The following is a 17,278-nucleotide window of genomic DNA, read 5'->3' as shown; positions in this document are numbered from 1 at the left end:
TAATAATAAATAAACTTTAAGTTAATTAGCGTATTAAAATTGCCTTTTAATCAGTTTTAAAAGTTAATGTCACTAATAGAGTGAGAGTGTGTGTGCTTTCAAGCGAAGCCAATGGGCCCGACCGATTGGCGGTGACCAGTTATCACCGACATGCCAATGGAGATTTACAGCAATCCTATCGGTGATTAAAATTAACAAATGCATCGACATGACATCGGCAGAGATATTAACGAATGTTATTTTTATTAATGAAGAAAAATATTTGTTGTTATTTTAAAGTGCGAGCGTATGTGTGTATTCGGATCTGTTTGTTTTTTACTTTCACACGAGATTTGAATGCCTGATAAAAATCAAAAAAAAAAAAATTGACAACTTTATCGATAGTTTGTACAAAGGCGATATGGTGTTTGGGAAAATTAAGATATTATTTATTTTAAATTTTTTTTGGTGTTAAATAAATAAATTGAGTGGCATGTAGGTAGAATGGATTCGGAAAGGTGAAAGGTGTTAGGATTGTAAAAATTGAAATGGAGATATGGTTTGATCGAAGCTTCCGATTGTTCCTAGAGCTTATATTTGGTGTAAAATTGAAAACTTTAATTGAAATCTTAAAATTTTCTACTCGAGGGAATTCGAGCTATTTCGATCAATGCTGAGATATGGATCTCCATATAAAAAATACCTCCTGATTTCAGAAATTTTAAGATATTGGACACATTCCAAGTGAATTATAAGAAATTTTAAAACCATGATTCTGAGCTAAATAGACAAATGTTGATATATGCCATCCATAATAAGATAGCTTCCGATTTAAGGCATTTTGAAGGTTTGTAACAGATTTTCAAACTAATTATCAGAAACTTCAAAGGGTGTAGCATTTCTTATTATATCCTCAGTCATATGGCCAGTTATACGCTAAGCCATATGGCTAGAGAGGGTATATATCATTTGATACGGAAAAAACGTGCCCCATCGAAATAACAGTTTTGGACCCTAGGTCTCTTTGGACCACATCCGTTTCAGGACATTTGGTGTCGATCTAGCGATGTCCGTCCGTCCGTCCGTCCGCCTGTCTGGCTGCTGCGCACGATAACGATCGAAGGAAGTATAAGATTTCATCCAAATTTGGTACATGGTAATATTATTATCAAACATAGACGGAGTAAGGAGATGAGCAATATCGGTCACTTCTTTCGGTACCTCCCCCACAAAAGGATGACATTTTAAGAAAATATTTTACTGCCCAGAAAGAGAAAAGATTTTCGGATTTTGCTTCAAATTTGCAAATTCAGCGGAAATGGTTCGAAAGGTAAAGAAGCGACTTGATCGAAACCCGCGTCGCAGTGGCCGAAAAATAGCTCGTGAGCTGAACATATCGCAATATTCCATTCGGCAAATATTGAAAAATAAGCTCGGGATAAGCCATTGAATTCCAAAAAGTGCAAGAACTTACACCGCAACGGAAAGAAAATGGACTCAAAAGAGCTAAAGAGTTGCTTCGCTTGGCCGAAAGTGGTGAACTGACAAATTTGGTTTTCTCCGATGAGAAAACATTGGTTGGGTAGCAGTTTGCAAACAAACAAAATGATCGTGTTTACTTGCCAAAGAGGTCAGCTGAAAATGTCCACCTTCGGTTGGCCACCAGAACTCAAGCGCCGGTCATGGTGATGCTGTGGGCCGCCATAACAGCCGATGGTCGCTCTCCGCTCGTATTAATCGACCGTGGCATTAGAATAAATGCCGAATATTATCGTGAAAATATTCTGGAGGGTGTATTTGGGCTTTGGGCATCAAACATTTTGGCCGCAGACCTTGGACATTCTAACAGGACTCAGCACCCTCGCAATCACCACGCGTCAACCAAGAATGGTTACAAAATGAGGTTCGTCGCTTCATTTCAAGCGCACAATGGCCACCAAAATCTCCGGATTCCAATCCATTGGACTATTGTATACTCCGCTGGAGTATTTTGTAAAGCAAGGTTGGCACTAAAAATACGAAAGTCGATGCCGATCACCTCAAGCAAGCGCTTCGCCAGGAATAGACCGAAATACCGCAGAGCAACATTCGGGCAGCGTGTGACGGTTTCATTGACCGTTTGAAGGCCAAAATTCATGCCAAAGGTGACCAATTCGAACCATTCTGAAATTATTATTATTCTAAAATATGATGGCATTTCCGATATTTTTTGCTTTCATTCAATAAAATTAAAGAAAAATGTAAAAATTATGGCGTTTGACTTTGTGCAGCTTTTTATCTCACCCTGTATATCGGTCCACTACAACCTCCCCCACGAACGTTCAAAATTTTGAATATCTCCTAACACAAGATCTTCCGTGAAGATGGGATATATTGGTCCACTTCTTCTGGTACCTCGCCCACAGAGGGCCAACATTTTGAATATCCAAAAAGCTCATGAAGCCCCAATTAACAGCCGATCCCATTCAGACTTGGTACATCTCAATATTTCCATCAAAAAAAGGTCTGTTATAAAGATGATAGAGATCGGACCATTCCTTCTGGTATCTCCCCCACAAAGTGTCAAATTTTTGAATTACCAAAACGATCGTAAAATCCGAAATATGTATCCGGATCTCTTGAAATTACAAACATCACAATATTTTTAATAACAGAAAATCTGGTGTGAAGACGGAATATATCGGTCCACTCCTTCTGGCACCTCCCCCACACAGGTTCATTTTGAATATCCATGAAGCTCATAAAACGCGAAATTAATATCCGATTACAGACTTGGTACATCTAAATATTTTCATCAATACAAGGTCTGTTACAAATATGGCAGAGTTCGGACCATTTCTTCTTCAAAATGTTAAATAACCAAAAGCAGCATAAAATCCTATAAAAAATAAAATTTCTACCAACAGAAGATCTTCTGTGAAGATGGGATATATCGGTCCACTATTTATGGTACCTCCCCCACAAGGGGTTAATATTTTGAATGTCCATGAAGCTCATAAAACGCGAAATTAACATCCGATTCCATTTAGACTCGGTACATTTCAATATTTCCATCGACACAGGATATGTTATAAAAATGGTAGAGATCGGACCAAATCTTCTGGTACCTCCCCCACAATTTTGAATAACCAAAACCGGCCAAAATAAGCATCCGATTCTCTTCATATTTCACACATCCCATTATTTCTACTAACACAAACTCTGCTGTGAAGATGGGATATATCGGTCCTCCCACACATAGGGTCAAAATATTGAATATTCATGAAGGTCCTAAAACGCGAAATTAGCAAAGTTTGAGTAACTTATAGCCGAAAAGCATCCAACTCTCTTCAAATTTTACACATACAACCATTTTTGTTAAAGCAAAATCTGTTGTGAAGATGACAGATATGTGCCAATCTCTTCTGGTACCTCACCTGCAAGGGGTCACAATTTCCAATACTTATATCTGTCATAATGTGCGAAACAAGTCGGCGATTCTTTAAAAATTTCTCTCAACCAGAATCCTGATATGAATATGGAATTTATAATGTCGAATAAAATTGGATATAAATCTTCAATTTTCTTGTAGTTTTGTCCATACCACTACTTTTGTCTGTCTTAGATGAAATGTGAAAATGGAATACTTCGGTCCACTATATCTGGTACCTCTCGCATATTTCAACATTTTCTAAAAATTATAACATAATTCATATAAATATAGTCGATATAGTGCACACCTGCACGTCGCAATATTTATATCATATTTATTTATGGACGTTATGAAATGGACAATACTGGCTCACTCCTTCGCATCCTACTCCAAAGAGAGTCAACAATTTGAATAATCAATACAGAGGTCGAAATATATTTAATTAACCGAACCGACTGATACTTTTTAATTAGTTTTTCTTTATTTTTTGTAATGTCGGAGTTTTGCAGGAAGTCGATCTGTCCCACTTTTCCCTTCAACTGAAGTAGGACAAATAAAACTACGCCTCTCAAAACTTCCCTTGAAAAAATAACAAACTTCAAGCTTTAAGCTTCAAGCACTTAACATGTTAACTCCAATTAATTTAATCCAATTTATTTGTTGTTCTTTTTTTTCCAACCTTCAATTCATTGTAAAACGAAACGAAAAACCACATTTAGATTTGCATGTTTAATTATTTTTAATTTAGTTTTGCATGTTCGCGGAAATGTTACAATTAATTAGAAACAAATTAAATTTGCATGTCCATGGGACATGTGTTAATTTATAAACTTTTTCCCAATTATGATTTCTGTTTTTTTTTTTTCAATGAATTAATAAACTATTGCCCTGATTATCTCTAAATACACTTTTGATTTTCATCAGAAATGTAACACATTTGTGAAATTGTTGTGGTTACAGCGCGAACAATGGCCCATTAATTGAGTGTTATTGCGGTTTTTCGATTGCAATTCTAATCCTAATTTCTAATCTAATTTCCTGAATGGAGGGCAAAAAAAAACATCGCATAATTTGTAATTTCATTTTGCATAAATAATATGTGAATTATGTAGGGCAAAAGATTGATGAGGTAGCAGAGGAACGATAATTGGAGCAGGAGAAGTCAAAGGGCTGCAAACTTTGAATTTTTGTAACCACAGTCATGTCGATCTGTTATCGTGGTTTTTGAGCAAAGGTTAATCTAAACGTCGAAACGTCGGTAAAGTCGACTTTCTATCTAGCTCGAGCGAAAAAACAGGCATGATCGTAACTCGCAAATACCATTTTTCGCAAATACCAGGTCAAAGATCAGGTAAATGGGTTCTACTTCGATCTTGTTTAGGTGTTGAGGATTATATTACACCTTTGCTTTATGGGTCACAGAACACAGTTGATAATACAACTCTAGATCGAGCCGAAGCTCTACCCGCGATTTTGGTAGTCGAGGAGGAGTGGAACACAAACGTGCCAATCAGATAAAGCAGTTTAATCACAACGTTTATATGGAACTAGTTTTCTTCACTTCGAGGAGCGAGGCCTATTTACCTCTTCCGGTCTGACGCTGGCAAGCAGCAACCCATTTAGTTTGAAAGTGTCCCACATAAAAATTGTCATAATCTGTAATGATGAGGCTGAGAATTGATATTTCCTGGAATTCCCCAACGCACCCTCAGAAAAAACCTCTGGTCGTATAGATACTGACCTGTATTTCTAAACATGTTTTAGAGATTTTTACTAACGTTTATGAAATGATTATTCGAGACTTTTAGGAGGAGATACTTATTATATTATACTTATTATCTACGGCAAGAGAGGATATATATCATTTAATACGGCGAAAACGTGCCTAGTAGAAATAACGGTTTTGGACCCAGGGTCTCTTTGGACCAAATCCATTTCAGGACATTTGGAGCCGATCTAGCGATGTCCGTCCGTACGTCTGTCTGTCTGGCTGGTGCGCACGATAACTCTCGAAGGGAGTATCCGATTTGATGCAAACTTGGAACATCGTAATATTACTATCAAACTTAGATCGACTTCGGAGATGGGCAATATCGGTCCACTTCTTCTACTACCTCCCCCACAAAAGGTCAAAGTTTTCAAAGAAAATATTTTACTGCAAAGTGAAAGGATAATCCGATTTTGCTCCAACTTTGCAAATCCTAATATTTGCATCAGTGCTAGGGCAGGTGCGAAAATGGACAATATCGGTCCACTCCATCAAGTACCTCCCCAAGGGTCAAAAATTTTGAATAAATATAACTCTTATAAAATGTGATGTAAGAGTCCGATTGTCTTCAAATTTCACACATCCCAATATTTTTATTAGCCCAAGCTCTGGTGTTAAGATGGAATATATCGGTACACTGCTTCTGGAACCTCCCCCACAAAGGGTCAAATTTTTGAACAACCATGAAGCTCATAAAACACGTAATTAACATCCAATTCCATTTGGACTTGGCACATCTGAATTTTTCTAGCAACACAGAATATTTTATAAAGAATATGGAGAAGGGACCATTCCTTCTGATACCTTCCCACAAAGGGTCAACGTTTTTGATAACTATGAAGCTCATAAAACGCCAACGATTCTTTTCGAATTTCGTACATCTCAATACTTCTACTGAAGCAAGATCTGGAAGATGGTAGATATGGGATCACTCTTTCTTGTACCCCCCCACTCCACCATCTCTCAAATGGGTCCACATTTTCAATAGGTGCGTGGAATTTTATAAAATTTGAACTAAGTGTCCAATTATCTTCAAAATTTTGCGCATTTTAATGTTTCCACTAACAGAAGGCCTGGTATGAAAAACGGATTGAATGGACCACTCTTTCTAGTACCTCTCCCATAAAGGGTCAACAAATTACCATCAAGCACATAAAACGGGAAGATGTGTTGTGAAGATGGACAATATCGGACTACTCCTTCTGGCATCTCCCCCTCAACGGGTCAAAATTTTAAAGAATTTTATCTCTCATAAAATGCGAACTTTTTGAAATATTATCATATATCTCATTTAAAGTGAAGCAAGTAGTTGATATAAAATACAAATCTGATAAGTTTTTATATTTTTATCAGGCTTATATCAGATACGAAATGGAAAATATTGGCCCACTCCTTCGGAACCTCTTCTATGAAGTCAAAATATACCGACTGATTTCATTTAACGGATTCCGAAAATCTTAATCCGAAAATTTCCAAATGTGCGGAAGAAGGGGCAACTTGCCCCCTCTCATGTGGTTACTTTTCGATGCCAACATTCAAAACGCCCATACACTGTGTTCTCTTTTATCTTCTTTTATAATCCTTCTTTTAAATCTTTTATAATCCGCTCGATTTCCCCCGTAGATGTTTTTTGTGTTGCACAGTGTTAAGTATGAAATTCCATAAAACCTTTTTTCTTATTTTTTACTCTTATAAATGTTTACCTCAATGCCATGCCATAAATCCTGGTTTTCAATATTCCAGTAGGCAGATTCCAATCAGCAATATCCTTATTATTATTCCCAGAAATCCAGGAAAAATTTCCTCAAATTTTAAGGATCTCCAGGAAAATTTTAGTGGATTTTTGGAAATTATAGTAAGAATTTTTCTGATGTTTAAAAAATAAGAAGTTTTTTTCGAGTCATTCAGGAGATATTATACTGAATTGTTAAGGAGATATTTTAAAGACCTCCTAATATTTTAGGTTTTAAGAATTGTTAAAGGCCAAAAAATTCATAATTATATAATTTATATAATTGTTAATACCTCTATGAGGATATTTTCCTTGTTTTTTTGAGGACTTGCTTGTTAAAGTCTTCCGGAGATATGTTCATGCTTTCTGTTGACAAATCTAAGAATAAGAGGGAAACTAGGGAAAATTAATCTTACCCCGCCAAATGAAAGGAAATATCTCTTCCCTCATCATGAAGCCAATGAAATGTTCAAAACCACTTAAAAATAAAAATTCACTTTATTCCAAAAAGTAAATTCAGTTTTTATTTTTTTTTTTGGTAATTAACCGCCATTTGAACATTCATTCATTAAAACATTCCCATTGTCATTAAGTCACAAAAATTGTTTATTTAAGACAAACAAAAAACCAACAACAACTACAACTTTAAAAGACAAAACCACCATTACTCATTTCCGAAATTTTGCAACATTTGCTGGACATTAAGTATGTCATTTAACTTCTTTGATGCTTTTGAAAATGAAATCATTATTATTATTATTATTTGTTAAATAAAAATTGTATGAATATCTTAAAGTTTCTTCTTTTTGTTTTTTCGCCGTCATAAAAAACCCGAGCACAAACAGACTCACACAGGTAGTAAAAAATGAGTACAATTTATAGCCATTATACGATTTCGTTATCTCTTCCGTTTTTTATTTTTTTTAGGGGAAAAGATGATAGTGAGTCTTTCATGTAAGTAAATGACAACCAAATTATTTTTAAAATTTATTTAAGAAAAAGAAAATATAATTACACTCATCGCACAATTAACATAAAAAATTAGAAAAAAAATTAAAGCGATAACCCAAATAGTTTATAACCGCAGTTGAAAGACATTTCGAAGGAAATGAAGAAATTTTCATGTTAAGTGAAAGTGTGAAAAATGAATCTCAGAGATGGGGTATTCGGTTTTAAGAATCAGGAAACAATGAGGGACTGTGGAATAAATGACTTAATTCAAAATATTCGGAAAAGGTAACTCCCAGTGAAAAAATAATTTTCCGTAATAAAAAATAATATCCATTCATTAATGTCCAAATATATACATTTTACGATTGCCCCCAATGTCAGTTCTGTTTTGACATTTTATTCCCTCCACCATACAGGGTGAGATAAAAAACCGCAATGAACTCAAACGCCATAATTTTTACATTTTTTTTTTTTTTTGAATTTTATTGAATGAAAGCAAAAAATGTCGAAAAAGGCATTAATTTTTAAAATAAGTTTCGATTTGGCACGATTTATGGCCTTCAAACGGCCAATGAAACCGTCACACACTGCCCGAATGTTGCTCTTTCCCCGCGAAGCGCTTGCTTGAGTTGATAGACACTTTGGTATTTTTTAGTGCCAACATTGCTTTCCCAAATACTCCAGACACAATAGTCTAACGGATTGGTATCCGGAGATTTTGGTGGCCATTGTGCCCTGGAAATGAAGCGAGGTAATTAATGTTGTAACCATTCTTGGGTGGCGCGTGCTAAGTATGATGGTGTTGAGTACTGTTGGAATGTCCAAGGTCTGCCTAAGGCTATAATACACCCTCCAGACTATTTTCGCGATAATATTCGAAATTTACTCATATAGCCCCCATATAACGGTACCTCCCGATATTCGGTATTTTGATGATTGTAGAGGGAGTTTCTTCTGTGTACATTACCCCCCGGAAGAGTATTGGCTATATAGGTCCAAGATATCGTATAAACCCCATATAACGGTACCTCCCTATATTCCGTTTTTTGATGATTTTAGCTACATTATTCACCAGAATTGTCTCTAATTGTGTATTTGAATTTTCTAATGGGTACTACAGCCTGTGAGAGAAAATCGTCTATGTAGGTCCAGGTTTTCATATAGCCCTCATATAACGATACCTCCCTATACTCCGTATTTTGATGATTTTAGCGACATTATTCGCCGGATTTTTTTTCCAGTTTCGTGTTAAAATATTGTAATGGCCTATGACAAAGGTTGCCTATACTGATCCATGTCTTCGTATAGACCCTAATATGACAGTGACTTCCTATATTTATTTTTGAGATTTTGACAGAATTGTATTGTTTTTTTTTTTTTTTTTTTTGAAAATTTCCAAATGCGTTCCAAATGGTGAAGGCTATTCAAAGTTCGCTCGGACTGCTTTTTTACTTTTCGTAGTAAACGCATGCGAAATATGTTACGCTACACTGCTCCAGAACGCGGAATATGGGTGACCATTTATTTGACCAATAATCGATTGGTGACTTTGGCACAACTTGAATTTCGTTGCAAACTTCCTGGCCGCCCAATGCCTTCTGGAGAAACACTGCGACGTTTAGCCGTTTGCCTCGAAGAGATTGGCACAAGAAAATATGCTGCCAAGCGTTGCAGACCTCGGACTATCCGTTTTGCCGAAAATATTGCTACTTTAGCCGAGGATGTCATGGAAGCGCCGTCGACATCGGCCTTTACACCGAATTTTGATACAAGATTTGAAGATGTTTCCGTGCAAACTCCAGATGGTACATCAGCTATTAGCTGCTGTCCTCCATATGCTCAAGCCATCCTTAATCACCACCAAGAAGAAAAAAAGTGATTTTTCATCAAAAATAATCATGATTGATGAGGCCCACTTCCATTTTAGCGGGTACGTAAATAAGCAAAATCTTCGCTTCCGGGTCGCTGAAATCCGCGTGTAACCCACGAAGATCCATTACACCCGCTGAAAGTCACCGTTTTGTGTGCTGTTTTCGCTGGAGGAGTAATGGGACCTTTTTTCTTCGAAGACAGCGCGGGTCAAACGGTTATTGTGAATGGCGAGCGCTACAAAGCAATGATCAGCGACTTCTTTTTGCCGCAACTTGTTGAGTTGGAATTGGAAAACATGTGGTTCTAACAGGACGGTGCAACGGCACACACTGCATGTGCCACAATCGATATGCCGAAGGATGAGTAATCTCCCGTTTTGGCAATTTGCACTGGCCAGCAAAATAACCTGCTTTGACTGCTCCATACTTATTTTTGTGGGGCTTTTTGAAGTCGAGGATTTATGTCAACAAGCCTGAGATTCTTTCGGCTCATAAAGACAATATTCGTCAAGAATGTGAGAACCTATTGCCGGATGTTTTGGCCAAAGTGATGGAAAATGCCATCAAAAGGGCTCAAGTGACAATAAACGGCGTCCATTTTCTTGACATCATATTCTCGACACAATATAAAAAATTAAGGATCAAATAAAAATAATCCGCAAGAAGAATCAAAGTTTTTAATTTTTTTTAAATTACAGCCCAAAAACATCGTAAGTTTACTGTTGCACCACCTTGTATAAGTTCTTAAGGTACCCAGCCGAATGAAAAAGTATACCCCAGGTCCTAAAAAATAAATCCTCATTTATTTAAAAAAATGTTCTCATTAATTTAAAACATATATTTTAAAGAATAAAAATGGATGTGATTTCCCAACTGCTTCAGTTCGAAAATATTTTACTTATTTATTATTATTATTATTATTATTTTTTTTTTTTTTGAATTTTTATTCGGTTTTTCCGAGTTGTAACACAAAATTTCCCTTTCGATATGAAATGTCAAAAGAGATTTCCTTATTGATCTCAGAACAATCGCATATAAATATCTGTAGATCTGGCTACTCGGACATGTTGTCTTTAAGGCTCTAGAGTATAAGGACTGTTATTGAAAAAATATGTAGGCAATCAAAGGATTGTATGAAATTGGAAAATCGGAAAATTAAACACTATAAAATTAGCTGGTATTTCCCAGCTGCTTCAGTTCAAGCACACCTCAAATATCTCTGATAAAATACCGTATCAAATACAAAATTATCAATGACCAGACGCTTTAAAAAAATCACAAAAAATCGAATTTAATTTATTTATTAATTTAAAAAGCAAATATCAAAAAACTATTAACACCCTTTCTAGACATATTTCAAATTCGGTTCGTTATTCACAAAAAAAAAAAAAAAAAAAAAAAAAATTAAACAAATTATTTTTATATATTTTTTCGACATTTTCAACATTTATATATAAAAAAAAAGTGTTATAGAAATTAAATGATCCATCCATTTATTAAGTCAAACATCGAGACAAACATAAGTAATCAACTAAATTGTCGTTTTTTATTTTGTTCAAGCAACCGCTCGACCAACATCCATCCATCCATCCATCCAACCAACCATCAGGCAGCAACATCAAGAGAGTGAGACGTTTTCATTCGTCCATCATAAATCATAAACTACGATAATAACATAATTGACTCAGTTCTGTTGTTTTTTTGTTTTCTCGTCTTCTCTTCGACCATCCATCCATCCGGCTGTTGGGGCCATTTCTCAGCCAATTGTCTGTCTGTGCTCGGTCGGTTGGTCGGTTTCTTTTTATAAACGAAATCATATAATTAAAGGTGTTATTTTAAATTATGCAAAGAGTTAATTTATTTCCTCATGGAATTTTAGAAATCTTAAATGTCAGCTGGCAAAATTGTGCCAAGAGTTGTTGTTTTTGTTTTCTTTTCGTTAATTACAATTTTACGCTTTTTTAATTAAACAAAATTTATAAAAATGTAGCAATTTTTTCTTGCCTTTTCAGATCTATGTTTGTTTTGAGTGCAAAGAATAAGCTGAATCAAAAATATGTAAAGAATTCGAATTTAAATTTAATTACGATAATTACAAGACGAAGGATTCCCATTTGGTCAGGGGGTCTTATAATTAAAAGCTCATAATACAGTATGAAATTTTGCACAGCATTAAGATTGAATACCGAGAAGCTGGCACATATTTTGATGGCGCTAAGTACTTTGGGTAGATTTTTGGTGAAGCTATTTTTGTAGAAAATGTTGAGGAATTTATTTATGTAGCAGCAGGAAACTATTTTTTCCTGCCTCACATTTAGCTGTGTCGTGGTCACAGCTTGTTTACATTTTTTTTTGAATGCCTAAAAGTATGCATCATACAAAATAACGATACATTCATATCGATAGAGTAGTAATATGTTAAAGATATATTTATCGCCTTATTTGAAATGTTTCTACCAGTAGTGGTTTTATGGAAAATTTCATGTCTAAGGTATCCAATTGCTCGTCCTTTGAACGTTTCACTAATATAAATGAACCGATAATATTAGCGGAAATCATATAAAAAGTTATCGGATTGAAATTTAATTATGATAAAAATTAAATAAAGCGAGAGCTTTATTCGGACGACTGTTAGTTGTATGAAGAAATCCACATATATCCAAAATAAGAACACATAGAGTATTCAACAAGTGCCTTTAGATCATATACACAGTATTCCGACCTAACACCATAAATAACATATAACCTATGGAACTTGAGGAACCCCTGAAAAATAAAATAGGACGTGGAAAGTGGAAATGGATTGACCATACCTTAAGAATGGAACCCCAAGGATCACGAAATAGAGGTCGCCCAAGAAAGAACAAAGACAAAATGTGGGAAGCCCCAACAGTACACAAATATACACACTCATGTTAAGGTATATATCGCAAAATTGAGGATAAAACTTTGAAATTAAATAGAGTAGGGTGACACCAAGAATCATGGGCGATGTCGGTCCATTTTTTTTAGGTCTTTTGACCTAATTCCAGCAATTCCACCTATAATATTTGACTTTTTAACGATCATCGTTTTGGTTCAAATAGCTCAATAACGCTTCGTGTTCTGTTTCACTGTGCGTAAATAAACAGAATTGTCGATTTTGTAGTTAAGATGAGCCAGAAGCATTGCGAAAGTCACTTGTGATTGCAGAAAAAGTCACATTTTGGTACCGATCATGGGGCCGGTGGCATCATTGAACCGAACTTCTTCAAATATGTAATGTAACTGTAAATGGTAACTGTAAATGGTGAGCGCTACCGTGAGATGATATCCAACTTGTTTTGCCCAAAATGCAAAAGCTTGAATTCTATGACATGTGGTTTTAACCTGACTGGGCCATGCGTAACAATGGACTTATTGAGAGGCGTGTTCGGCGAAAATTTTAACATTGCCTTATTACGCTAAAGCTCATGTCTACAAGAGCCCTCTTCAATTGAAGAATTAGAAGACAACATTAAAGTATTTATTCGTGATGTACCGGACGAAATGTGGGAAAGTATGCCAATATTTGACTAAACAGATGGACAATTTGAGTCGCAGTCAACATTTGATTGAACTAATCGTCAAATAATTCAGTTCAATTTTATGAAACGCACTACTAAAACATATAAAGATATATTGGATTTTTCTGAATTTTACGGTAGGACCATTCGAAAAACTTGTAATAGCTTTAAAAAATCAACCTTTGGTTCAATGAGAGAAAATTCGGTAGAAATTCAAGGTTGAAACATTCCAAATTCCGAATATTTGGGGGTACCGCAATATCTAATAATTGATTCATATTAACAATATTCTGCAGGGCCTTACACATAGAATTTAGTTATTGCTTTGGTAAACGAGTAAAACAGCTTATTCACCATTTGGAACGAATTTGGAAATTTTCAAAAAAATAAAATCCGTTAAAAATTCTGTTAAAATCTTAAAAATACCGATTGTAGCCATAATATTGCGGTCTATACGAAGACGTTGACCTGCATAGGTAAATTTTATCATATGTCATTACAATATTCAAATACGAAACTTGAAAAAAAAATCCGGTAAAAAATGTAGCTAAAATCATAAAAAATGCCGATTATAGGGAGGTACCGTTATATCGGAGCTATACATAGACCTGGACATGCATATACAATTTTTTGTCACAGGATGTAGTACTTATTACGAACTTCAAATACGAAATCTCAAACAATTTCGGTGAATATTGTACCTAAAAAATATATACCAAATATATGGAGGTACTGATATATGGGGCATATACGAAGACCTGGACCTGAATAGACAATTTTCTGTCATACAATTTTTTGTCAAAGGCTGTAGTACCCATTACGAATTCTAAATACGATGTTTGAAACAACTCCAGTAAATAATGTCCCTAAACTCGTCAAAATATCGGAGGGTGCCGTTGTATGTGGGCTATACAAAATCGTGGAACTATATAGACATTTCTCTTCCAGGGAGTAATGTGCTAAAAAAAATTTTTAGTATGAATTTTTCAATGGAATTGTCTAAAAATTAGGTACCGTTATATGGGGGATATACGATATCGTGGACTTACATAGACAATACTCTTTCAGGGGGTAAAGTACTCAGAAGGAACTCCTTTTGTGGATTTTCAGACAATTTCATTGAACTATTTGGCTACAATCATCCAAGTACCGAATATCAGGGGCTACCGTTATATAGGAGCTATACGATATCGTGGACCGATATAACTCATCTTCGAACTTGACCTGCCTGCAGATAAAATAATGATCTGTGCAAAATTTTAGCTTCCGATCTTTATTTGATTAAGGCAGACGTGCAGACATTTTAAAATATTCCGAACTCCATATAAGTTTGATAATAACATTACGATATTCCAAGTTTGGATAGTTATCGTGCGTACTAGCCACACTCACACCTAGATCGAAATTCTGAAATGGATTTGGTCCGTTATTTCGATATATTTTTATATTTGGCCGTAACTGGTAAAAAACAACTCAATTTTCCGTATAAAGTCTAAATAATAACCATTTAGGGTGTGGGAAAAGAAGCCACAGTGCCGTCTGCCGCTAACGTCCCGGGTCTGTGGTAATCACTCAAAAATTTTGAATTTGAATCGACAAAAAACGGATAACAAAAATGGGGTTGGCGGTGGGAAAACGCTGCCCAAATAAAAGTTTCGAGAACCTAATCATTTTTGAATTTTCCGAATTTTTAACCGAAGGGTACTTTATTTCTCGGGAGTCTTCATTAAAGCCTCTCACACTTGTTTCAAATAAAAATCGATATAATTTTGTGTTGCGACATCTCAGACGGCAGCAATATACCCTTTCAACATTTAGAAAATCTTCAAAGTTCGGGGGCACAAATAGATGTTAGATTGGAGAAATTACTTATAACCGAAATGTTTTTTAAGGGCCCCGCACTTTGAAGATTTCTACAACAAATTAAATAAAATTATGCTATTCAATATGAACCCTATAGTATATTCTAAAACAAAAACTTTAAAGCACTTATTCCCCAACTTACCACATCAAAAGTGAAAATCCGTTTATTTAAATGTTATAATAATCCTTGAACTGGTATTTATAGATATTGTAGGTTTTTTTTTGTCGTTTTATTTTAATACACAAAAATTTTTTATTTCGTTTTTATATATATTTTTTCTGCTTGGTTTTTAATTTTCACAAATTTCATTTATTTTATTTTATTTTGTCGTTTTTTGTTTTTTTTTCATTAAAGAATGGTTCACATTCTATTTGGTATTTTGGTATATTCACTATCTATCTATGATTCGTCGAAGTCGAACAAATTCATTTTAATTCAATTTAATCCAATTATTTGTTTTCTGTCGTTTTTTTATTCGTTTTCAATTCGGTGACACTGGAATAACTGCAAAAAAAAAAATAGAAAAGGTTGATTTGAAATTTTAGTTTTAGTATAATTTGTATTTATTTGTAAAGAATTTTTGGAAAAAATTTGTTTTTTTTATTTTGTCGTTTAATTTGGTTAAGGTATTTCTCTGGATATTTTTCGTTGTAAATTTTTTTTATTTTATAAACTTGATTTTTTGTATAATTTAGTTAAGGTATTTCTCTTGAATTTTTGTCGTAGGTTTTTTTATTTTATAAATTTGTTTCTTTTTATATATTTTTTTTTTTTAATTTAGTTAAAGAATTCTCCTTTAATTTTTGTCTTCAATGCATTTTTTTGAACAACTTCAATGAGTGTGTTTGTTTGGACATTTATGTGTATCTTATTTATTCATTTTTTTAGTGTTATATTTTATTAGAATCTTCAACATTTATTCTTCAGGCCAATCATATATCATTTATTACTTTTGTTTTCTTTCAAATGTTGGTTTTTAATTGACACCTTTTCATTTTTTGGTGTATTTTCAATTGGATTATTTTTTTGGAAAATATTTTTATCTCCAGTTCATTTGTTTATTTTAATTTGTTGAAATGTGAAATTGAAAATGTTTTAATAAGAGTACAGGGTGAGATGAAAAAACTGCAACCAACTGCAGGATATGTTGGGAATTTTGGAAATACTTATTTGTTCAAAATTTTACTATAGCTGGAACACTTTGGTTTAGTGCTTGAAATCTGAAATTTTGTCTTAGGATCGATGTTCATGTGAAGCCTGGACATATACAGGGTGAAATATAAAAGCTGCAACCAACTTCAGACTGTTGTCATTTCTAAGCCACTCGTCCGACAGCTGTTAAAATTATTCCAGTGATAGCTCATTACATTGTTTGCAAGTGTGAGTCGGGCGAGGCCGACTTTATGATACCACTTTGCTAGTTTAGTAGAGCTCCACATAACAATTAAAAGTTTTTATGGGAGAATTCGATCATACACGCTACATTATAACTTAAAGTTCAAAGGACTAAATATAAATATATTACGGCTGTTGGTAACAAATACAACAAATCGGATGAACAATATATATGGGAGCTATAGCTATATCTAAACCGATCTTTACCAAATTTGGCATCCTAGCTTCTAGACGCAATTCGGACGTATGTACCAAATTCCATTCTGTTTGGGCAAATATTAGACGTTTTGTGCACAATCCAAGGTAAATCGGACGAAGTTAGTATTTGATAAATTTCCCCAAATATTGTTGTTACAGAGTGCATATTACGGCTGCGGAGGACAAAACTAACAAATCGGAAGAACAATATATATGGGAGCTACAGCTATATCTGAACCGATTTCGATCAAATTTGGTATACTTATTTTCAGGCCTAATTTGGTTGTATGTGCAAAATTCCATACTATTCGGGCTGATATTACACGTTTGGTGCACAATAAAAGGCAAATCGGACGAAAATATATATGGAAGCTATATCTAAATTTCTTACCGATTATCTCCAATTTCAATAGGGTTCGTCCTTGGGCCAAACAAATGATTTGTGCAAAATTTCACCTGGATCGGGCAATAAATGCGAACTGTACTTTGTTTATAAAAATACATGGACAAACGGACAGACGGACATGCATAAATCGACTCAGAATGTGATTTTATGCGATCAT

The 17,278-nt window shown here is 34.6% G+C and overlaps 1 long non-coding RNA gene across 4 annotated transcripts in view; it reads right to left on the bottom strand.

The window, feature by feature from the left end:
* LOC105262501 (myb-like protein P) overlaps positions 1-17,278 on the bottom strand; it is a 651,308-nt gene that overhangs the window by 13,432 nt on the left and 620,598 nt on the right. For 3 of the 4 annotated variants that reach the window (XR_009344004.1, XR_009344005.1, XR_009344003.1), the window contains one exon: positions 15,264-15,626. The exons of the other annotated variant lie outside the window; for it this stretch is intronic. This is a non-coding gene — a long non-coding RNA (myb-like protein P). The remainder of the gene's footprint in view (positions 1-15,263; positions 15,627-17,278) is intronic. 4 annotated transcript variants of the gene reach the window in all.

Source organism: Musca domestica, unplaced genomic scaffold (assembly GCF_030504385.1).
Source record: "Musca domestica strain aabys unplaced genomic scaffold, Musca_domestica.polishedcontigs.V.1.1 72, whole genome shotgun sequence".
NCBI classification, from domain to species: domain Eukaryota; kingdom Metazoa; phylum Arthropoda; class Insecta; order Diptera; family Muscidae; genus Musca; species Musca domestica.
The sequence above is the reverse complement of the archived record's forward strand: the minus strand, read 5'-3'. Positions and strand labels throughout refer to the sequence as shown.